Source organism: Populus trichocarpa, chromosome 1 (genome assembly GCF_000002775.5).
Source record: "Populus trichocarpa isolate Nisqually-1 chromosome 1, P.trichocarpa_v4.1, whole genome shotgun sequence".
NCBI classification, from domain to species: domain Eukaryota; kingdom Viridiplantae; phylum Streptophyta; class Magnoliopsida; order Malpighiales; family Salicaceae; genus Populus; species Populus trichocarpa.
Window position 1 is genome coordinate 34,884,549 of NC_037285.2, and position 8,037 is coordinate 34,892,585.

Consider the following 8,037-nt stretch of genomic DNA (forward strand, 5'->3'; position numbering starts at 1 on the left):
AAAACAATCTGAAAAGAAGATGAATTCCATTATCTAATAGTGCCCAAGAACAATAGCTAGCTACTAATGTATGTATATGGAAAATCACAAAGCAAAATTCTATCTCATCTCGACAAAAATTCAGATACTCTAGACAAAAAGATTTTAGCCTCAAATCTTGGATCACTCGTTGATACTTGTAAGATTCAGTGTCTGCCATACTTGATTACATACTCAAGTGCTCTTGATGAGAGATTCAAGCTCGTCATACATCCATCCTTGCTGCTTAAGGAATAGATTGGTGGAATCGTTCTCATCACTTGGCTGGAAACATGCTCTGTAACCACATATAAATTGAATGGAAGTTCAGTTCATCGGAATATTCAGTGCAAATAGCTTGCTTGCCCTAAAAGCACTGCACTATATGAAGATGGGATTCTGTCAGCATAGGATTCTCTCTTACAAAAACCATGAGGCTCCTGGCTTCATACGTTGGATCAAGAGTCAACAGGGTGTTTTAAGCTGCCGTTTGGGGGGCAATTCAGTGCTAAGTCCAAGGAGAGACTCGAGCCCAAAGAAAAGAGCCAGCTGGTTTAGCAAGGAGAGGACAGCTTAATTTGTGGTATGCCACAACTTGAACATTACAAGTTGAAACGAAATATTATAACATCACGAGGTTTTCTAAACAAATTCTTCATCTTCAAGGTTTTCATGGAAAGAAAATAGATGGGTCGACGCCTGACAGAGTCTCATCTTCTTTCCTTTAAAAATAAGTTTCACAACGAAAGAGAATTCCCATTTGCATCTTTCGAAGTCATCTCTACTCCAAACCAAAAAAAAACAAGACTAATTAATTAAAAACAAAGGTGAATTACATCTCAGACCTTGTAATCTAACTATGCTAATTAATTAAACCTCAAAATTTCAAAAAATGTATATTTAATCCCTATGTTTTTTATAATTGAGTCCTTCCTGCCAATTCCATGTTCTTTTCTAATTTGTTTTTTTATTTCTAGAAAAGAGAAGTGAAATAAAGCATTTTTATAACGAAAATACAACAAAATTAAGGATGGTTAAAGCTGGTCAAGTGACGACTTAGTTATTTCTCATGCTACAATGACTAATTAATTAGTTTCAATAAACTGAATTATGATTAACTTAATGGAGCTCGATTGTGAATCCTCCTCCACGCACGGGCTCAAATAAGAACCCTAGCTTGTATGTAATGTCTCTTCCTGGAAACTCATATTCCTTCCAAGTAATTATAGCTGGTAAACAAGCGCTTAGATGAAGTTATAAACGCCGCGAAAGCCCTTTAAGGCTCCTCAATCCACTGCTGAAAGGGAAGATTTGAGCCTTCACTGGATCGTTTAAATCAAGTGGGTATAAAAAACAAAACCAACTGGGATTAAAGACCATGTAATGTAATGATGGTTAATGGTGCATTTGAGATTTTACTCCCATGGTAAAAACAAGTGCAATTGAGAAAAGCAGCAGTGGGAAAGATCCTAAATGTGTGGCTTGAAGACCTTTTCTGCACAACCGAGGACGCAAAAGGCCAGATTTTGTGTTTGCAGCTTTTTCGAGTGTTTTTCAAACGATATTTTGTTTTGAAAATCTTAAATTGATTTTTCCAGATACTTATTTTTGTAATGATGTTAATATATTAATATTAAAAATATTATTTTAATTAAAAAATATTTTTATAAAAAAATATCATCCACCGAATTACCAATCTCACGCTACTTTATACCATATCCTGTGACCACCTCTCGCTGTGCCCTGCACGTGCACCCTCTTAGGTCTTGGCATCCCTTGAACCAATATGAAAAGTTGGCTCCCTAAGAAAGGTAGCAAGGCACTTTAACCCCAAGTGAAAGTACAATTTCCATAAACAACAAACTACACCCTGTAAGTTGTTGTAAATCCACAGTGCCCTTTGTGGGTCTCTGTAACTCCAACCATACTTGACAATGATTTGATTTGATATCAAACTCATCATGAGCGAGGCAATCAAATCTCCTGTTTTTCTAACATCCCTACCCAGCCATGGAGAAAAAGTTCTTCAGAGATCCCTAGAAGGAGACTAGATTGCTAATATTACGTGGTTACTGGTCAAAACTAATGATAATGATTTTCATTTCGGGGCTGTGAAATATCATCTACCCGACCCCGCCCCGCCTTTTACACCTGCAGATATCAGCAACAGCAAATGGACGCAGATTTCAGCACAAAAAAGGCTTGAGAACACAAACGAGGTCGCAAAACAAGCCATCATATTGGTGGGGAAAATGACTTAATAGAAACCTAAATGATTAGAAGGGTACTGAGATATGCAGCAAATCACTCTTCATTTCTGCCAAAATAGGGTCCATGATATCAAGCAAGGGAAAGGGAAAGGAAGTGGTGGGTCTCACTCATCTTGACTCTTATCTTCTTGTTATTGAGGTTGGATGATCGACATGGCAGGAAAAAAAAAAAAAAAGAAAAAGGACAAAACCCTCAAATACTCCTTGCTATTGAGGAGTTTTAGGCTTTTACATTTTTGCAGGAACAAAAGCCTTGCCGGGCTAAATTCCCAGTATACTTTATATGTGTTTTTATTATAATATAGATAGATTTAAACTCAAGCTTAGAGAAGAGACTATAGTTAAAAAGAGAGGAGACACTAACACCAGTTGAACTGCAACTCATCAACAATGCATTAGCATGTTGCATTTCAGAGATAATATATCATCAGAAAGAAAAGAGTATCACGATTATGTAATACAGCAGTTCAGGTTTATGTTCTAAGAACATTCAACAACCCTAGATGCCATGCTCCAACACAAGTCAGAACAATACAAGTTTATATTTCTCTGACAAGTTTGCATCATATGAGTAGCATGGCTAGTGTGCTGCGGGTCAGCACCACGCTGTGTAACTTGACTTTGACAGTACTTACCAGGGCTGTCTCCTTCACCAAGGACAGTGGGTCTCACGAGCCAAATCACAGAAGAAAGCAAGAAAGACTAACAAATGCAGACGAGAAAGACCTGGGTTAGGTTGAATGAAACATTTGGATCATCTTCATCCATTCTTGACAAGCATCATATATTTCCCCAAAAAAAAAAAGGATATCTTATGAGAATAGCTGACGGATCATAAAGCTCAATTCTAAATAATATGTCCTCTTTGAATTCCACCCCAATCATGTATCTCTTACTTGTCTCTTGATCTCACTGTCTGATTTTCCAAAGGGGTTTCATTCCATATTTCTTTATCAAAATTACACAAGTCCAATTAAAGCATGTACTTGTACATGCATGAGCATTTCCAAAACTATCAATAGCTATGAATTCATAAAATGAAATCTATAATTTGCAAAAGGATATGTCAGAAATTATTATGTCAAAATTAGTGGATAATGCAATCGCTATCAAATTGACGAAACTTGTTTTCATAAAGAAACAAGGGGCAACTTACTTCGACCAAATTGATCTCTGATGGTTTAGTACCTTAATTATCAAATCTATTACCGTTAAAATCCCCAAAATTGGTTACTGCTATCAAAACATTTACCAGGCAAGGCAAGCTTAAGTTCATACTTCAATACCAGGCTTATAATTTGCAAATATTCTAAAGCAAAACGATTAAAAAATTACAATGTGCAGATTGATTCTAAAGCTAAAACTGTGCCTTGACCAACTATATTCTTGGTGCCATTCATCAAAACTTTTAGCATTGCGTCTTCCTGCACAAGCTCTATTTTCTCGATAAGTCTTTTGAGTCTCATGTTTCACATTCTCCCTTTTTCAAACACACAAACCCATAAGTACGGATTTCTTGAACTGAAGTTCAATGATAATTTGTTAGGTCACCTACCACCATCAACCATCAACTCAGTATATATTGGGTATTTCTACAGGGTAAACAAAAGTAATATAGAAATATCTTGTCCAGCCTGAGGGTTTCTGATTCTAACAGATATATATATTGCTGTCCACAACCTCTTATTCTTAATGTAGCCAATATAACCTACTAACTATTAGAAGAACAGCCACGTGAGCTCCATCACCTGAGTATATATTTGCTACTTCTTAACAACACATATGTGCTATGGAGCCAACATGATATTATTTCAGCTCTGCACCTAGGCAAGATACATACAAGGTCCAACCATAAGATTTCAAAATGCACTACTTACGGCCATATAAACAGAAGTTTTGTTCTACATATCAAATCTTATCTTCGTGATTGCTGTCAAAATTTGAAAATTAAAAAAAGAGGAAGAATTTGTAATTTTCAAAAAAGAACCCCTCCATTAGAAGAACTAGAACAGTTTGCTTGAGAATGAAAAAGGCAGGCGCGGGGGGGAATGAAAAAACTCAAAAGTAGAAAACTCCAAGATAAAGTGAAGACTTTGAAGCTTCCTCAAAAGAAAAAAGAAGTTCAAGTACCCTAGTCTATGCTTCTAAACGCTTTCATCATCTTGTAGAAATGGTTCTGTCACAGAATTACACAGTTTTGTCTGCTGTTGAATAAAAAACCATGTCTAGTTCTTTTATGATGTAAAATTAGGTAAGGAATACCTAAACTCAGCTGATTGCAATACCTCACTTCAAGGTTGCCAATAACATAATTCCAAGGAGAGTATAACTAATCTATCTGCTATGCAGTAATGGTCCCTGAAAATGGGTGTTCTGGGAGAGAGAAACTGGATACAATCCTATCCTTCAGCATTTTTTCACAAAAAGTTTGTTCTCAAAGTTCTGACCTGCACCCTCATGTCGGAAATCCAAGTCTTTTGCCAGTGCACCAAGCAATTGTCCCAAGACCTTCAACTCAATGAGAGAGAGAGAGAGAGAGAGAGAGACCTAACAACTAACTAGCTTTCACTCCTTCCTCAATCCTGAAGTAGCAACTTGGATATCAAGAAAATACACAGAAAACACACAATGAATGGGCCAGATACAAGGCAATGATAAAAACACACATTTTCAGAAGCTAGCATCACCTCAGTATACATTTGCTACTTCTACACAGCACACACAAGGAATATTGAGGTATCTTATTATTTCATCTTTAAAATATATGTTTTTCTACCCAGAACATATATTGTTTGCATTATTGCTACAACAACCTGATTACTAAATAAACTAAGAAAACCTTAAAATTTACAAGAGCAACTCAGCATTTTATTAGAAGAACATCTCTATCACCTTAGTATATATATTTACAACTTCTTAACAATAGCCACTTGTGATATAGAGATATCTTGCTATTATTCCAGCTCCACACTAAGGTTTGAGATATACATGGTCCAGCCAAAAGATTTCCAATTTTGTTACCTAAAGCCAAATAAACATATGTTTAATTCTCTGATCATATCTTATTTTTATGATGCAAACATAATTTAGTAACCATATATGATAAATACTTTGTAACTGCCAAACAAAGCCACCCTGCACTTTGAAAAATAACAAGGTCTACGAAAGCTTGCTTGGGAAGAAAATGGGGGAAAGGAAAAAAAGAGGAGGTGGGGGTCAAGTAGAAAGGATGCAAAAATCAAAGTTGGAATTCAAAGGATCAGAGATTTCAAAACATTGATTGTACGTAATCTTATCAGCAAGGATTGAGCTCCTACAAATGCAACTATATCTATTTCCGTCACAGACACATGACCAATAATTCATATTGCAAGACACCTAGTCTATGCTTCTAGATACTCCCATAAACTTGCAGAAACTGATTAATTACGGAATTTCCCAGTTTAGTCCGAAGTTGGGAATAAAAATACCCCATTTCTAGTAGATTTTCTAATGTTGCAACAAGAAAGGTATAATTAAACTCGAAGAACATTGCCTCAACTCTGGTAACTGCAAGAACTGACCTTTAATGTTATCGATAACCATAAATTCAAGGAGAATAGAACTCATCACCCCAAAATGGTCCCTGCAAATTCGCCCCCTGGGAGGCAGAATACATAGACAATCCTATCCTTCAGCATTTCAGCAAAGATTCTTTATCAAGGTCTGAATTTTGACCCATCTCATTGCAAATTCAAGTCTTTTATCATTGCATAAGACAATGGTCCCTAAAGCCTCAGCACCAGAAAAAGAGAAGGAAAAAAGGCTGAGGACCCTAGAAGATGCAAATAAACTACCACTGAACTAACAGCTAAGCAACACCCTTTCACAATGTCTAAACAAACAGCTGTGTTCGAAATTACAGATGGAGCATGATATTCTGTAAACGCAATATCATCATCTGTTATTTACCTATCCAACACAATGCATCGAACAGAAGGGGAAACAATCACTTTCAACTAGCAAAAGCCAGTGCATTACCAATCCCTCCATAAGGACAACAAAGAAAGGAAAAGGTTTGGCTGTGCAGATAAATAGTCTCTACTGACTCATTCAACTCCCAGGTACAACTAATCCAGCCTATGATAACAAAAAAAATACTTGGAATTGCATTCTTGCGATTCACAAGAATGCAGGAATGCAGCCCCTCTGACAACAATTTAACATCTGTTGTAAACTACATTATTAGGTATTTATCCATGCATCCAATCTTTCATAAGCCAAGACAAGTGTAACAATGGCATACCTTAAATTTAACTAAAACAAAAATCAAACCAACAGTAAAACACCCTACAATGTCTAATAATTTGGAGTGTATTGAAGTGCAAAATGTTAATTTTTTATACCCAACAAAATAAAGTTCCCACTTAGGTTTTTTCATTGGCGGGTAATATTATGAAGAGAAATTCAACATTAACCAAAACACCTAAAAAGTGTAATACAATCCTCAAAAAGAAAATTAACGGAAACCCTCACCAAAACAAACTTGAAACTAAGTCCGTCTCCTAAGCCTTTTCTTCAACTTTCTGTACTTATGCTTGTTCATCTTCTTCTTTCTCTTCTTCTTCACACTATCAGCCCACATCCCTGAATCATCATCGTTTGAACCATCTTGGGCCGACCCAGATGATAAATTCTGGTAAGAAAATATCTGAACTGGAGATATCGGTGAAAATAGCCAGGGATTCAAATGGGTCAAGTTTTCTACTTTAGATGAACCAAACAAAAATGGTCTGCCATCGATATTGACGGGTGGATTTACTTTCGGGGATTGAAGCAAATGAGGGTTTTGAAGCGAAGCAAGGATTCTTGAATGTAGTGGCGATTTTTTGAGGAGTTGTTGAAGAGTTGATAGTGCCATTGTTGCATAAAATTTAGAGGTCGTTTCGATATTTTAAGGTGGAAACGATTCAAGACTGTTTGTTTTCCTGGTTTTGGATATTCTTCTCTACGATTGTGCACCTATCTCCGTCGAGGTTACGCATTTTATATTTATAGTTATTACAACTAACCTAATAGTTGACTCAGTCAAGTGACCAGATTATAGATTAATTTAAAGAAAAAAAAAACAATTCTGCTACAAATTATTCCTAAAATGAGATTTATTATTCTATAATCCTCTTCCCTCAGCCCAAAAGATAAACAATACAAATAGCCACCAGTAATTTACACGATCAAAGAGTTGATATCTTATCCCAAGTATAGGGGTGTCAAAGTAATAAATAACCCAGCAAGACCGAGGTCAAACTACAGGGAGGTGAATTATATAAATTACAAATAATAAAATGATATTGATGTTGAAGAGAACTTTGAGATGTAATAATGATGAAAAGATTAAACAATAATAAAACAATTGTCAAGGTTAGAGGATCCACTAATGGTATTTCAAATAAATATAATATAAACTCTTTTTATTACTCAACTGGAAACCACACACAAAGAAGGTTCCAATCGGATGATTTATCGTTATTAGCTCATTATAAATTATTAACATGATCATATTGATCATCTTATCTAAGTAACACCATACTTATTAATATCATCAGACATTCATATTGTTAGCTTATGTTAACAACAAATCAAGTTCCTATCATAATAACGATGTCGGCCGAAGACTATGAAGGATCAAGCATTTGATGTACCAAGTATTATACAACACAAATCTAGACGAACCATTTAACAAGCAAGGTATTAAGAATTAGTAAGATAA

At 35.7% G+C, this 8,037-nt stretch overlaps 1 long non-coding RNA gene across 1 annotated transcript; it reads right to left on the reverse strand.

Annotated features, from left to right (window-relative positions):
• Positions 1–5,017: 5,017 nt before the first annotated feature.
• Positions 5,018–7,327, reverse strand: LOC127904898 (uncharacterized). Its single transcript, XR_008058330.1, has 2 exons — positions 6,804–7,327; positions 5,018–5,309 (listed from the first exon to the last, which is right to left on the reverse strand). It is a non-coding gene; the product is annotated as an uncharacterized LOC127904898 (long non-coding RNA).
• Positions 7,328–8,037: the final 710 nt, after the last annotated feature.